The following is a 17,916-nucleotide window of genomic DNA, read 5'->3' as shown; positions in this document are numbered from 1 at the left end:
CCATTTTAAGTATAACTTACAGACACATAATGCTCAAAAATTTTATATCGCATGTGATAGTATTAAACTAAAATGTATAAATGTTCAATACAAAGGTGAACCAGGTTGAATCGGACCGAACCGGGTTTGATGGGCACACACTTGTCCAACAATCTCCCACTTATACATCAAAGCCAATTCCTCATACATTTTAAACCCATGCCCTCCATGTGTTTCTCAAACACTCCGGTGACAAACCCTTTGTCATGGCATCGACACATTTTTGTGTCCACTTTGGAGATACTCACGTCACCCGCGGATAATCTCTCCGATGAGGTGATACTTCACGCACGTGCTTGTTCCTCTGATGAGCCCTAGGCTCCTTAGCTTGTGCAATGGCCCCTCTGTTGTCACATAACAGGGGAATAGAGCCCTTAACAAGATCAGGGACTACCTCCAAATTTGATAGGAATTTTCTCAGCCAAACACCTTCTTTTGCTGCATCACAAGCTGCAAGGTATTCTGCTTCGGTAGTAGAATCGACTGTAGACTTTTGTTTCGCACTCCGCCACATAATGGCACCTCCACCCATTAGATATACCATCCCGAACGTGGATTTTCTGTCATCCTTGTCAGTTTGAAAATCCGAATCTGTGTATCCCAATACTGACAACTGATCAGATCCAAAAACCAAGAAATATTCCTTAGTCCTTCTCAAGTACTTGAGGATATTCTTGACAGCACTCCAATGCTCGTGTCCAGGGTTAGATTGATAATGACTTACCATGCCTACTTGCATAGCAAATATTCGGCCTCGTACACAACATGGCATACATAAGACTCCCTACTCGAGGCATAGGGAATCCTCTTCATCTCTTCAATGTCTTGCGAGACCGAAGATATTGAGATCTGGAAAGACTGACTCCATGTCCGAAGGGAACACTTCCCCTCTTGGAGTTCTCCATACTAAATCTGGCCAGGACTTTGTCTATATAGGTAGCCTGTGACAAGCCTAGCATCCTTTTCTGACGATCTCTTACGAGTTTGATCCCAAGGATATAGCTAGCTTCACCAAGGCCTTTCATCGAAAACGTTGTGGATAACCACTGTTTTACTGATGAAAGGAATCCTACATCATTACCAATCAGCAATATGTCATCTACGTATAAAACAAGAAAACATACTGCCCTCCCACTGATCTTCTTGTAAACGCATGGTTCATCCATGTTTTGATCAAAATCAAATGATTTGATTGATTGATCAAACCTAATGTTCCAGCTCCTGGAAGCCTGCTTCAGCCCATAAATGGACCTCTGCAATTTGCACACCTTTCTTTCTTCCTCCAAGGAAGAGAACCCCTCTGGCTATTCTATGTAGATTTTCTCTTGAAGGAACCCATTTAGAAATGCAGTCTGCACATCCATCTGCCAGATCTCATAATCAAAGTGTGCTACGATAGCCAATAAAATCCTGATGGATTTCATCATCGCTACTGGTGAAAAGGTTTCCTCATAGTCTATACCCTCTTTCTGGGTATAACCCTTTGCCACCAGTCTCGCTTTGAATCTCTTGACCTTTCCATCTGCGCCCTTCTTCCTCTTGAAGATCCATTTACATCCAATGGGTTTGACGCTAAGTGGTGGATCAACTAGAGTCCAGACCTTGTTGGAATGCATCAAATCAATTTCCAAGCACATTGCTTCCAGCCACCTAGTGGCATCAACATCCTTTAGAGCCTCAGAGTATGTCATCGGATCATCATCCGATTCAACCGATACCATGTGGAACTCTTCCACTGTTTCCTCTTCGGTTAGAAGAGTTAGCCTGGTGGGTGGTCTAATAGTCCTCCCACTGCGTCGAGGTTCCTCAAGTGTTGGTATTTCAGCGGGTATGTCAGTTGGTCTCACTTCGGAAGTGACGTTTCGAGCCATCCGATAGCTCTTTTATGACTCTGGTTCGACCTCGGGTCATCATTTCTTCCTCCAAAAATGTGACATGTTTACTTACAATGACCTTTTGATCAATGGGTCATAGAAATAATAGCCTATCGTGCCTTTGGGGTAGCCTAAGAAATAGCATCTCGAAGTCTTGGATTCTAACTTGTCTGTTTGTTGCTTTCGCACATGTGCTATGCAACCCCATACCCTAAGGTGTTGAATACTGGGTTTTCGCCCTTTCCACAACTCAAAGGGTGTCTTGGCTATAGACTTAGGTGGAACCCTATTCAAGATATATATCGCCGTCTCTAAAGCATACCCCTAGAAAGAAAGAGGCAGCTCACTATAAGTGAGCATCGTCCTGACCATATCCAATAGGGTCCGATTGCGTCGTTCGGATACACCATTTTGTTGTGGTGTGCCTAGATTAGTTAGCTGACTAACTATCCCTTGGGATATGAAATGTTCTTTAAACTCATCCGATAGATTCTCCCCTCCATGATCTGATCGTAAGGACTTAACGCGTTTATCGAGCTATCTTTCGACCTCGGCTTGGAATTCTTTGAATTTATCAAAGGCTTCCGATTTCCTACGCATCAAGTATATGTAACCATATCTAGAGTAATCATCGGTGAATGTGATAAAGTACTCATACCCATATCTTGCTTATATGTTTATGGGTCCACACACGTCAGTGTGAATCAACTCCAACAAATCTGTGGCTCTAGCACCTTTATTGCTAAAGGATTTCTTGGTCATTTTGCCCTGAAGGCATGACTCATAGGTGGGGAATGGTTCCACCCTCAGACTCTCTAAGGGCCCATCCCTCACCAATCTACTGATTCGGTCCACATTAATGTGACCCAATCTTAGATGCCACAGATATGTTGAGTTCACTGGAGCTGCTTTCCCTTTTCAAATCAACATTTGAAACAACATTCGTTCTAATAGGGCAATCTAGAAAATACAAACCACTTTGCATATATCCGGATGCCACAAAGGAATTATTAAAAAGAATAATCAATTTAGAATTAAAGGAAAAACTATATCCGTCCAAAACAAGTTTTGAAATTGAAATTATCTTCCTCTTGAAAGAGGGTACATAATAGCAATCCTTTAAAACTAAACTAGTAGAACTAAAATTTAAAATAAAAGTTCCCACGCCAACGCCATGGTCTCGGCTCCGTGCCCATCCGAAGATGCACTTCATTTCTTTTCGGTTCCTTGTCTCCTTGAACCCTGTAAATCATTGCAAATGTGAACAGTGGATCCACTATCCACCAACCAAGAATTGGTCGGTTCAAAAGACAAATTAGACTCATAAAGAACGTGAATATCACATGTACCTGCTATAGCAGCCTCTGTTTCATCCGGCTTCTTGTCTTTCAAAGTTGCCAGGTAAGCACGACAGTTTCTTTTCCAGTGACCCTCATTCTTGCAATAGAAGCACTTGCCTTTGCCTTTATTGCCAGACTTCCCACCCTTGGCTTTCAGGGTCTTGCCCTTACTTCCCTTTTTCTTCTTCTTCCCATTTGAAGAAGGCTTTGCCTCAGTTGCATTGACCTCAGTCTTGTCCTTTTTCAAGGACGCTTCAGCCTCTACCAGTGCATTAGCAAGCTCGGTGAGGTCCATCTCCTTCTCGGACATCTTGTAGGACATCCTAAAAGGTGCATAGGCAGAAGTGAGTGACGCTAAGATCACATCAGTCTTGTATCGCAGGTAGAAATCAGTCCCCATGAATTCCAGTTTTTCAAACAGATTGATCATTTTCATTACATGATCCATCACTGGAGTCCCCTGAGACATCTTGGAGTTATGGATTTGATTCACCGCATCAGAATGTGTGTATCAACTGCCTGTTGAACAATTCAGCAAGCTTATCCATTTTACCCCTAGTAGTGCGTATATCCTTGACTGAGTCTACAACTGATTTTTCCAACGATCCTAGGATATAGAGTGATGCTTTGGAATCCCTCATGAGGAACCCTTGCATCTCTTCATTTGCCTCAAAATCGTTCGGGTCGAGTTGAGGAGGAACTTGTTCATCAGAATCGTACATCCTTCAAGAGTCGGAGCAACTTAATGCTCCGTACCAATCAACATAGTTTGTACCATTAAGTTTGTATTCGCTAATGAGTGTTAACAGGTTGGAATTAACGGCAGCCATCGTATATTAATCTACACATGCACAAGTAAATAACCACATGCTAATTAATAACCATTGAAAATAATAAATTGAGCATACACACATCAATGGTCTTTCATGATTTGGGTTTCCCTCATAACCCAAAAGATGAATTGGATACCTACAACCCTTGCATGCATAACTTAACCTGTCGGGAGTCATTATACACACCATGGTGGTGTGGACTAAGCTGTCCGCCTCATGGGCTTCCAATATTTTTGGCCACCTGGGTGTCATGTCCAGATCCTCGCGACCGACATACACCCAAGTCATGTACTTACCTATTGCATTAGTTAGAATCATGGAATCATGAAAGATGGCCCACTGTCGCAGTGCCCTCTCACTATCCATACCCTAACATATCTAGATGGAGGTAAATATAGATAAATGCGTGACAGAGGTCCTGGCAATGTCCTGTCGACTTATATGGGGTCATGTCACACATTTTCTACATTTATCTTCAATAGGAGGCCATGGACATGTCTACCGATTAAGACTAGTCCATATCATACATGTATTATGAATAAAGAGGGATTAATTAACTCTCACATACATGGATAGATTTAAACAACATAATTAATCAACATTAATTAAAAGTGATTATGGGATGGCGGCATTTTTATTAGAAGCAATTAAAGAACCCTCCCAATAAAAATAAAACTAATAACTTTGGGTGCATTTATCATGCCATGGATGCCACACCTCGATCATCTCCTCTGCCCGATCACGTCTTCAAAGTAGGTGACTTGCTTCTCCATAAGCTTTGAGCGCCACATGTGGATCACCATCTACATGCCCTGGGAGTCCTAACTCCTCTAAAATTACAATGGAAACCTAGAAAATTTCTATACACTTTCCTTTCCATAATAATAAAGAAACCCCGCATGGAGAAACCAACCCACCATTTGGGTTGCCCATGGGGTGGAGTACATTTGTTTATAAAAAAGAAAAGGGGAGAGAGAGAAGCATCACATCCACCCATAACCCCATGTATCACATACATAAACAATCCATCCATTTATTAGAATGCCATTCCCATAATCACATCATAATATAATTTCATGCATGGGCATTAAAGCAAGTGAACCAAAAATTAAAACATGGATTCTTTCAATTATTGAACCACCACATCGCATGTGATAACATGTATCCAAGCCCATAAAATTAAAATCGCATTTTAATTGTAAGTGGATAAAGAGGGAACCTCTTCACCCATCATCATCCTCCAAAAACAAAAAAAAATAATAAAATTCTGTTTTGAAAAATAATTTTCTTTTTTTTTTTTTTAATTAAACTGGAGGGAAAACAAGGGGGGTGCATGCAGCCCACTTGCGCAGGCTGTAGGCACTCCCTGCGCAGCCCATAGGCACAGGGCCCATGGACAGCAGCCTTGGACTGCAAGCGGTAGGCCTGCTGCCCGTAGGCTAAAGCCCACGGACAGCAGCCTACAGGCCCGCAGCCCGCAAGCAGCAGCCCGCAAGGGGATGCGCACAAGGGTAGGTTCATGGGGAAGGGTGTGCGCAGAGGCTTGGCAGCGTGCGCTCCCCCCCCCCCCCCACATATAGAACATGATTACAAAAATTTAAAATAAAAATTAGTAATCACAACCTAATTGGATATATGCTTCAATAATTAGAATAAACAAAACAAACCAAATCCATCATCACTTGGGTAGGTTGTTACACTACAACCTTATAACTACCCATGTGCACATGGGAAGGTTGTTACAACAACCATATCCTAACCACCCATGTGCCAACTTGCATCCCACTCATGATAATCATATTAACCATTAATTATCTAATACTCATGGGTGGGAAAGGTGGCTCTGATACCACACTGTTGGTCAAACAACGGTCCAGGGATCAAACTATGGTTCCGTAGGAAAATCAATTATAAACCAATTAGGGTATTGCATGCCCTGGGTTATCCCATGGTGTCTCATGGGTGCCCCATTTTAATTTTAGGGTGTCCCATGGTTTCCCATGGAAACCCTGGTGCATCCCTATTAGGGTTTCTCCTTCCCTATTGCGTCCCATAAAATTAATTATCACAATAGGGATGAAGAAATTCGTCTCTAGTCCATCACATGGCAAGAGGGATCCATCCCATACTCGAATGCGCAGCAGAAATTAATCGATTCGAGTTTCTTTCGCATCCCATAAATATTAATAATCAATGAACGAAAGAATTAATAAAGAACTCGCTAACCTGGTGAGCCTCAAGTGTTGTTCCTCCAATAGACAGTGGTTCTTCCTCCAGTGAGCGCTCCAAGCAAACAGATCTGAACCTCCAATGGTGCTACCAAGGTTCTACACGCCAATCCCAGATGCCCTCAAACTCCTCAACACATAGCTAGGGTTTCATAAACCCCAACTCTCAAACACAGGTGAGAGAAGCAAGAAGAAGAAGAGAGATCACAAGAGGGAGAGAGAGAAACCAAAAATGTAGGAGAGAGAGTGTCTGCTCCAAAAATGTGGAGAGCTTCCTCTTCTGTGTTTTATGGTCCCCTATTTATAATAATAGGATTTAATTAAATCCTAGATAGATTTAATAGAGCCCTAGTGAGAGTCTGACTCTCTCTCTCTCAGTCTGGCAGTTCTGTTTAAACTCAAAGTGATACACAGGTGAAGAAGCAGAATCTAATAGGGAAAGTATTAATTAGATTCTTTATTTAATTATTAATGGATAATTACAATTAGCACCAAATCCATTAATTAAATAAAGAGCCAATTAAATTAGCAAATTCCAAATAACTTCCTATATGATAACAATTTATCATATACAACCCCCCCACTAATCAACACCATCATTATGAAATCTAGGGCATGTACACATGTACTGCCAAACCCCAATCCATAGTACATGTCCATATAAGAGCGTCTGTGCATCCGATCGGGTCCCGCAAAACTTGATAAAACACTTTATTTGAAATAACTATAAATAATGTATCATTTTATGTAAAATAAATTTTGCAAAACCATTTCCAAAAGGGATCGGATCCGATTCCGATCCACCATGCACGCATACTCTCTATCTTGGTGTTCCCCAATTGGGCAAGTGGTGACCGTGTTGGATAACTCCTTCACTCACAATGTGTTCACGCATTCCCGAACACCGGCTTTGACTCGCTTGAGTCTCGGTCATTGATGAACCAAAGAATGTGATCACACTTTGCGTGGACAGGTTCCCTCAGTGATAGGTGCCGGTGACACATGTCTATCCCTTCCTACATCCGGCAAGAATACATGAGGGAATCGACAAAGTAGATTCTTCGCCAATGCACACATCAAACATGTGAGCACTTGCATTCGCACTCGACATCACATGTCTAGGCATACCCAATGCGACGACCATATGATAAGGGTGCCCAGCCCAAACCCTAGTCGTGACTACCATTTTAAGTATAACTTACGGACACATAATGCTCATAAAATTTATATCGCATGTGACAGTATTAAACTAAAACGTATAAATGTTCAATACAAAGGTGAACCGGGTTGAACCGGACCAAACCGGGTTTGATGGACACACACTTGTCCAACAGTTAAAAGGTGAAAAAACCTAAAAGGAGGTCTATGATTGAATTGCTTTTTTATCTTGGAGAATTAGCACAAAGGCTAATACAAGGGTTTGCCACATTAATGGCTGAGTGTAATGTAATAAATCTGAACTGCCTTCGCTTGGAAGAAAGAAACGAAAAAACAAATCGGATTGGTAGCCTTATAAAGTTTGAATTTTGTCATTTCAGAAAATACCCATATCGATTCAGTCTTCAACAGCTGTGTGAGTGTATGAGATAACCTTTTGCCACTTCTAAGAGCGTTCATGGCTAGAGCACGGTGCGGGAACTGCGAATGAGAAGGATCGGTGAGAGAGGGTGTAAAGATATCTTGATTCGGTTCTGGCTTTACCCCAACCAATATTTGGAAAATGTTGTTGGATTGGTTAGAATCGAAAGTAATGAGTAATGGTTAAAGTGAAAATCCTATTGAGGTCAACTCGAATGATTGAAGGAGAAGAAGAAACGCAGAGGATGTTTCTTTGGGGGAAGAAGATGAAAAAAGGGTTTTGGTGTTGAGGAGGGCAAAATTGGAAAATTTTATATTAAGGGTGACATGGGATTTTAAAAAATTTGTAAATGCTCACGTCGTCACTTGATGGCATTTTTTAACGATAAAGGTACAGTTGATAAAATCTTGGGTAAACAAAGGAGGGCATTATCATTATTCAAAATTTGGGGATTGAGTTGATATTATGGATATTTAGAGAGGAGGGGGATGATATTTTCCCTTTATCTTTTATTTCCTTTTATTCTTAGTTGTAAATGGTTTTTGTTTTTTTTCCTTAAAAGAACCTGTTGGGATTACTTTCCAATAGTACTATTAGATGCAATGGTGCATCATTCCAAGTCAAATTGAAAATCTCCACAGTTCTTCATTTTACCAAAAATATATCTGAAGAGAAAATTAATTTGATTGCTTTTTTTTCTTGTTTTTGGCATTGCAATAGTCCTTGGATTACCAAGGCACTGGTTGAACCCACTCTTTGATTCAATTCATTTTGTAGCATCTTCAATTCATGCCGTCGATGCCCAATTTAGTGGAAACATTTTTTGGCACGCCGGTGGGACTCCAACCAGAATTGAATCTTATTACTAAGAAGAAGAAATGCCGATGAAGAGAATCCATTCCCAAATCAAGCACTGAAAAGATGTTCAACTAGGGGCAAATCTCATTGTAAGCCACTCGGAATGGGCACGATTTACATACCAGCCTTGCTGCTGATGTTTTACATGGCCGATAGTCTATTTTCTGGCCAATAATCAGACCTTTGTTGGTCACCACCAACCAGGGGCAAAAGTTTGTTGTACGCCGTAACTCCTAATATTGGTCAATATCGACCAAGCAAGGCGCACGGTTTAATCTTCATGAAATGGCGAAGGTGAAAAATCTGAGTTTGCCATTTTTGGTAACTTAGGGTCAGGATTTGTTCTCCAAACGTCTTGAACCAGCAACCTCAGATGACGGCATTGGTATGGATGCATGTACACATCATTTCCAAGAGAAGGCCACAATTTTCTTTCTTTATTGGAATTGTCTTTTAATCGAAAAGACTCTGGAGATTTGCAATGGAGTTTTCTTACCGTGAAAGTGGGATGGGGCATTGTCTCCCAAAAGGGATTTGCATCGGTTTGTGAAGTTGGCCTAAGGCTCTCTTTGGCATAGTTTATAGGGAAATTATCAGTGCCACCCCTTGATGTTTGCCTATATTTTAAAGCACATCCACTAACTACCATAATATCAACTATTACCTATTTTTTAACGGTGTTAATCTCTGAAATCCTTTTGACTAAAATACCTTTTACATTAAAACATAAAAAACCTAGATTGATCCACTGAATGAGAGAGAAATATTACCCAATCAGATTGTTCCAATGAACATAATTCTCCCAATTTTTAAATTAAAAGTGATTAAAAAAAATGCAACATCCACAACTTACCCAGGGCGCATGTTAGTGGACATCACCATAAACACAAACAATGTAGCAAAGCTCATCAAACCATTTCTCACAAAGAAAACAAAAGGATTTGTTTAAGATCGATATCGAAAAATTAGAATAAGAGAAGGAAAAAATCTGCGTTTGGGAAGGGGTGCAATACTGCAATGGGTGATTGCTGAGATGGGCTATGGAACCTGGGGAGATTCTAACCGTTATCCGAAATCTGATCCTTCTCTCTCTCTCTCTCTCTCTCTCTCTCAGCCCTCTTCGAGCACGCAGAGCAGACCTTCCACACCCAACCCCATACCTCATCAACGCCGTTGGCGTGCTCAACCCCAAATCACCCACCGTAGCCAATGCCGCCATGGCCCATTGAAGACTTCGGAACCTACAAAAGAACAAAAGGGAAAATATCTCTACCAGTAAAAGAGATAGTATGTCTGGAATTCTTTATGGATTCTTAGATTTTGGTAGTTTGAGACTTCAACTTTCAACCACTACTTTCTCTTAATTTAATGAACAATTGCAGTGAATACGAATAATTTTAAATTTGATTTTTGGGTGGTGGGGAAAATTAAAATTTTCTCCCGTTTCATCATTAACTGGAGGAAATAGAAATGAGATGATGATCATGGGTGACGTATGACCTATCTATCACCTCTGTTATTGCAAGAGGAGGAGGAAGAAGAGACGGATGGTGTTGCAGAAAGAAGAAGAAGTAGAGACAGAAGGGTTTCGGTTCCTTTACTAACCTGAAACACAGAACATCATTGGAAAAGAAAAACAAAAGACCCATTTCAGTGGTGAAACAAGCAATAAGCAAAGAAGGGCAGATTTGGACACCAGAGTAGGTCTCTTTTCAGAAGATGGTAGGTTGTAGTGGATGTTCTCCATGGTTGTCAGCTGAGTGTGAGGAAGAAGAAGGGTTTGTGGGTATTCTAGTTGAAAGGATAGATTTGGTATTTCGCCAGTAACAAGGGTAGAATTGTCTTTTAAACTGCTGACATCACCACTTAACAACTCTTAACTAACGGTAGGGGGTTTGTGTGGAATTAATTTGGTAAAACAGGGGGTGGCACTGATATTAGGGTAGTTAGTGGGTGTGCTTTAAAATATAGGCAAACTTCAGGGGTTGGCATTGACAATTTCTCTAGCTTATATTTATATTTATGATCTATTTATGAATAATCAAGTATGATAATGGGTTATGGACTATAAACAATAATCGTTTGGTTACTATTAGACTTAATAGATTATATAATGAAAAGTATGTTTGGTCTGCTTAAGTGAAGAATATATTATTAAGCCAAGAGATCGCTACCTGGGCCTCTAGAATCTGCACACGCATGCTGGCCAATGGGAACGTACGCGCAAGCATCGTCTTGGGCGGGATTTCTACCTTTCCATGGGGCAGCGCGGTACTTTTGCGTGCTTCTATGTCTAGGCGTAGGAGCCACGTGGGCCACACGACCAAGTAGCTTTTCTCCATATTATTATTACATTATTCATATAGATAACCAAAGCCTTCCTTTTAGATTATATAATATAATATTATAATATATATACTATATATTATATTATATAGTACATATTATATAATATATTATACATATATAATATTATATAATGTAAGTTTTGATATTCACTATAGGGGAGTGCGGCCCCTACGCATGCGTAGGGGTCAATGATAGCAAGCGCATTGGCATCATGGAGGGTGGCATTTCCACTTTTCATGGGGCAGGATGGTCATTTTGTCCCCCTTGTGTCTGGCGGTGGGTGGTACACTCCTCCACACTGAACTTTTCTCCATTATATAATATGATATATGTTAAGAGAGAGAGAGTGGGGGTGGGGTGGGGGTTGGAGAGAGAGAGAGACAGAGAGAGATGCAAAGAGAGGTTTTGTTCTAATTTTCATTCATTTCACCATTTTACCCCACTTAAGTAGTAATTCTACACATTTTCATTAATGTTACCCGCATAAATAAACATTAACAGTTTATGATGATAAATCATAAACAACTCTCGAGTTGTTTATGAATTTATGCTTATATTGATTTATTTTAATGAGAAATAGTGGTTATAAATAATACCAAACACATTTGTTTATGTTTATGTATTATATAAACATAAATTGAAACTATACCAAAGAGAGCCTAAGGTTGTAAGCATTCAAAGGCAAAGGAGGATTTTCAAACAAAGATTGAACCAATTCACAATCGTGATAGAGAATGTGATCGCATGGGTCATTAAGGATTTTTGGTCATGAATTGTTACAAGCATTTTTTAAAGATGAACTGGTATTCGATCGGCTATTAACGGTTATGGTGAGTGCTTTTGTACTTCATTAACGGTTAAGTTTCAAATAATCAGAACTGTTATAGGTGCATGTGTTTGACACACCATCGTAATCATCGTCGAACGCACTCTTGAACACCTAACTATTAGCGCACGCACGCCCAGCTCATCAAGTTCACCTACCTTATCCCCTTGTGTATATCTCCATTGCTGTAATTTATTTCTTTCCTTTTATTTTCCTGATTATCTTCCCCATTATAGGAAGATCTTCTTGTGATTTTATCTTGGAGAGATTTCCTCAAAGAATATTCTTTTGTATTTGTTGTATATATCTCACAATAGCTGAGAGCATAATCAAGTGAATTCATTCACCCAACGATCTCTGAATTTTATAGTCTTATCATGGTATCAGCAGTCTAGACGATCCTCTTCTCAACATGGATGCAGTAACCCAAGTTGCTGCTACTGCTTCCAACAGTGTGGTGCCCACTGCTGATCCCTCCTCCCCTTATTTTGTACACTCATCTGATCATCCTGGCAACCCCTTGGTGACCCAGCTCCTCACCGGCGATAACTATCCCACCTGGAACCGGGCTGTCACTATGGCGCTTCAGGCCAAAAACAAGATTGGTTTCATCACTAGAACCATCCCCAAACCTGCTGCAGAACCATTTCTCTCTGCCTGGCTTCGATGCAACAGCATGGTGACATCGTGGCTGATTCATTCGTCCTCCCCAGCCATTGCGAATGGCCTGCTATGGAACACAAATGCTGCTGCCATTTGGAAGGAACTATCTGATCGGTTTTCTCAGGGAAACGCCCCACGGATCTTTGAAATCTGGTGGGCAATTGCTACTCTCCGTTAGGACACTGGGTCCATCTCCCAGTTTTATACTGATCTCAAAGCCCTACACGATGAGTTGTCCTCTTATCGTGCCTTGCCGGTTTGCACTTGTAATGCACTCGCACCTCTTCAAACACTATTGGCTGAAGATAATTTGATGGATTTCTTACAAGGGCTGAACGAGTCCTATGCCGCTGTCCGCAGCCAGCTATTGTTGATAGATCCCCTTCCATCCATTAACAAGGCCTATTCTCTCTTGCTTCAAGAAGAGCAACAAAGAAGCTTAACCGAATCTCGGCTTCCTCAACCAAAGCACGCTGCCATGATTTCTCAGGCACATCCACGTTCCTCTTCTAAATCGGACAGCAATTCTTGTCCGAAATACCATTGCACTCATTGCAATATGGACGGTCACTCCAATTCCCGCTGTTTTAAATTACATGGGTACCCACCTGGATTCTCACGCAAAGGTTCTTCATCCAACCGTGGTGGCCCTCATCATGCCAATGTTGCTTCGACTCCATTGGATGACCCTGTCAACGGTCCAACCACTGGATCGACCTCCTTCATGACCGAACAAGTGCAACAACTTTTAGCATTACTTCCCTCTGGTAACTCTAATGGTTTGGCAAATTTTGCAGGTAATCCCTCTTGTTTCGCAGCCCTTTCCCAACTGTATTGGAATATTGACAGTGGTGCCACAAATCATATGGTGTCTAATCTATCTTTTTTTTCTTCCTATACTAAATCCCGCCCCAATTTTTGCATTGGACTGCCAACTGGTGCCAACACACCCGTCACCCATGTTGGCAGTGTGCAACTTTTTCCACACCTAATTCTACATAATGTTTTACATGTTCCCCATTCTAATTGCAATTTGTTATCTCTAAGTCAGCTCACCTCTGCATCCAACCTTTATGTCATTTTTTCTAACACCTCCTGTGTTTTTCAGGACCAACACTCGATGAAGATTTTTGAGACGGGTAGGAAACATGGTGGCCTCTACCTCTTGGAGTCCTCGCCTGCTTTCACTACCGCCACAGTCACAGGATCCCATTTTGACCTTTGGCATTGGCGCCTTGGTCATCCGACTACATCTTTATTCCCTAATTTGCAATCTTTAGATAATAATGTTGTTTTTTCTAAGAAGTGCACTTGCACTGTTTGCCCCTTGGCAAAACAAACTCGCCTACCTTTTCCTTCTAGTACTATTAAAACTGCATGTTGTTTTGAATTGATTCATGTCGATGTTTGGGGACCCTTTTGTATCCCATCCCATACTGGTGCTCGTTATTTCTTAACTGTGGTTGATGATTTTTCTAGGACCACTTGGATTTATTTGATGAATCACAAGTCTGATGTGCCCACCCTCCTTCGATATTTTATGGCAATGGTTCAAACATAGTTTAATGTTTCAGTTCGTAAAATACGTTCTGATAATGCCTGGGATTTCTTTAATAGTCAAAATTTTGATTATTTCCACTCATTGGGGGTTCTGCACCAATCCAATTGTGTTCACACTCCACAGCAAAATGGTGTCGTGGAGCGTAAACACCGTCATTTACTCACCATTGCACGGGCTTTACGTTTCCAAGAAAATCTACCATTATCTTTTTGGGGGGAATGTATCCTCACAGCCGCCTTTCTCATCAACCGCTTACCCACCGCTGTACTCAAATACCAAACACCCTATGAAGTTCTTTTTCACAAGAAACCCATTTTATCTACACTACGGGTATTTGGATGTCTCTGTTTTAGTCGCAACCCTACTGTTAAGCATAAATTTGATCAACGTGCTTTCCCTGGTATATTTGTTGGCTACCCCTATGGTCAGAAGGGCTATAGAATTTTTGACATTACCACTCAAAAAAATTACGTTTCATGTGATGTCATCTTTCATAAATAAATTTTTCCTTACAACATGCTCACAAACACCCCCTCATCCCCTGTTTTACATCTCCCTCCCCTCACTCACGATTCTGATGAGACTCCTAACCCAGTCACCCACAACCCCACCCCACCACCACCCATCGACCCTACCATTCCGGGATCCCCACACCCACCCCAAACCCCCGACTCCAAATTACCATCTCCCTCCACCCTTACCAAACCCAGCCCACAACTATTTCCACCTCAACCCCATCCACCCTATCATCCCAAGAGAACCATACCACCCCGGACTCGTGCCCCACCTGCTTACCTTAAGGACTTCTATGTTTCCGCTGCCCGCGCATGCTCTTCATCTACTGTTGGTTCAGGTACCTCTCACCCTCTTTCTCAGTTCTTATCATATGATCGTTTTAGCCCTAACCACTTTTCTTTCCTTAGCTCCCTATCCCTCAATAGTGAACCTGCAAATTTTATCGAAGCTATGAAATTACAGGAGTGGCGGAATGCTATGCACGCTGAGATTGTGGCTCTTGAAAAAAATGCCACATGGACCATGATCCCCCTCCCACCTGGCAAGCGAGCCATCGACTCCAAATGGGTTTACAAAATCAAAAGGCGCTCTGACGGTACCATTGAACTGTATAAGCCTTGTGGCAAAAGGGTATACTCAAATTGAAGGGGTGGACTATCATGACACTTTTGCCCCCGTTACGAAGTTAGTAACTATTCGTGCTCTCCTAGTAATTGCAGCGACTAGCGGGTGGTTTTTGCATCAATTAGATGTAAACAATGCATTCTCACATGGGGACGTAAATGAGGAAGACTACATGACACCCCCTCCGGGTTATCAGCGAAAGGGGGAGAAAATTGTGTGCCGCCTACAAAAATCATTGTACGGCCTCAAACAGGCCTCCCGCAATTAGTTCTCCAAATTCTCACAGGCCTTACTGCACTCAGGGTTCACACAATCTCAGGCTGATCATTCACTTTTCTTTCGTCATTAGCACGAGTGCACGACACCTCCGTTTTCGTCCTAGTATATGTGGATGACATCGTCATTACTGGTTCTGACATTTCTTCCATCACCACTGTGAAGAATCTAATTTGTCAACAATTCCAAACAAAGGACCTTGGGACCCTCAAGTATTTTCTCGGCCTAGAGATTGCACATTCCAGCTCCGACATTTATGTCTCGCAATGCAAATATGCCTTGGATATTCTTGCAAACTCAGGTCTCTTTGGTGCTCGACCCGTTGATTTTCCTATGGAGTAGAATCTGAAGTTATCTGATTCCGAGGGTGACATTCTTCCCTACCCTTTTGTTTATTGACGGATGGTTGGTCGATTAATCTATCTGACGGTTACTAGGCCTGACATTGTGCACACAGTCAACATTTTGAGTCAATTTATGCATCAACCTCGCCATTCTCACCTTGATGCTGGAATACGGTTACTTCACTACATCAAGGCTACACTAGGGCAAGGCATTTTCTTTCCCTGCCAATCGAATCTCTCTTTACGGGCCTATTGTGATTCTGATTGGGCGGGATGTCCAATGACACGTTGATCCACCACAGGTTATTGTGTCTTCATTGGCTCAAGTCCCATCTCTTGGAAGACCAAGAAGTAAACCACGGTTTCTAGATCCTCAGCTGAGACTAAGTATCGCACCATGGCTGTGACAACTTGCAAACTCACATGGCTCTCTTATCTTCTAAAAGATTTGGGGATTTCCATCAGTGCACCCATCCCCCTTTATTGTGATAATACGGCAGCCCTTCACATCGCTGCCAATCCGGTCTTTCACGAGCGCACCAAGCATATCGAAATAGACTATCATGTGGTTCGTGAGAAGATTCAGCAGGGATTTCTTCGTACGGCCAAGGTCTCAAGCCAAGATCAATTGGCCGACTTATTCACCAAGTCTCTTGGCCGTGAGCAGTTTCAGTAACTACGGTCCAAGTTGGGCATCTCCAATCTCCATGCTCCAACTTGAGGGGGAGTATTAGCGCACGCACGCCCAGCTCATCAAGTTCACCTACCTTATCCCCTTGTGTATATCTCTATTGCTATAATTTATTTCTTTCCTTTTATTTTTCCTGATTATCTTCCCCATTATAGGAAGATCTTCTTGTGATTTTATCTTGGAGAGATTTCCTCCAAGAATATTCTTTTGTATTTGCTATATATATCTCACAATAGTTGAGAGCATAATCAAGTGAATTCATTCACCCAACGATCTCTGAATTTTATAGTCTTATCACTAAGAGAGACAACGAAAAGAAGAAATCAAGGTGTGTGAGGGGCAACTCCCTAAACAACTCCTGCAAATCACACAAGCACACTAATGTTGCCGCCTGCTACTGTGTCATCATTGCACCAGCGCTTCTTTCTCGTGAGACAATGATCGCACACTTGACGCTGCTATATGCATCAACAAACTTACCGCTTGCTCCTCGCCATTGCTCTATGGTGTAATATTTCCCTCTTTATCATAACTCCAAAGAGACGTTACTGTTATAGAGGATAAAAAGCAGAAGGCAAGTCTGGTGAGTTTTTGCTCATTCTTGAATCGTACCTTCTCCTCCAAAAACTGTTGGTGAACAAAACTTCATCGTCCTTGAAGTTCTACGCTCCATAGGGTGGTCATTTTCTTGCAAAGAAACGACAATTACTCAAATTATGAGATCGTTCATCAGAAGAAAAGGCTTTCTCTACAAATTATTTGTTTTTAATCACTTCAGTTGCATCGCGGTTCCGCAATTCAAACGTGATGTTCTACGAGCCGTTCAATGGAGCATATTAGAATATCTTTCATTGATTGATTCATTGTAGTCTGAAAGAGACATTATATATACAAGAGATCAGAAGTGAAAACAAGAGAAACGTGGGGACCCTAGTCCGATACATTTGCCATACATATTGAGATTGTATGGGATTCTATATTTTATGTGATTTCATGGGATTGGGTTGCCATGTTAAAGAGATTGAGTTTCGGTAGGAAAATCAATTTGAATACCGTGGAGAGAGGGCAATATTTGTCAATACACCCCCTCATGATGGAGGGTCAGCCTGGTGAACCTTCAGCTTGTCCCGAAGAAACTGAAACCGCATGGTGGAGAGACCTTTAGTGAGAGCATCAACAATTTGATCAGTTGTCAAAATAAACTGAACGGAGAGCTGACGATTGGCAACACATTCTCGTACAAAATGGAAGTCGATTTCAATGTGCTTAGTGCGGGCGTGGAAGACTAGATTGGTGGACAAATAGGTCGCAGCAA

The sequence above is a fragment of the Telopea speciosissima genome, chromosome 2, assembly GCF_018873765.1.
Source record: "Telopea speciosissima isolate NSW1024214 ecotype Mountain lineage chromosome 2, Tspe_v1, whole genome shotgun sequence".
NCBI classification, from domain to species: Eukaryota; Viridiplantae; Streptophyta; class Magnoliopsida; order Proteales; family Proteaceae; genus Telopea; species Telopea speciosissima.
Note: the sequence above shows the minus strand (reverse complement) of the source record.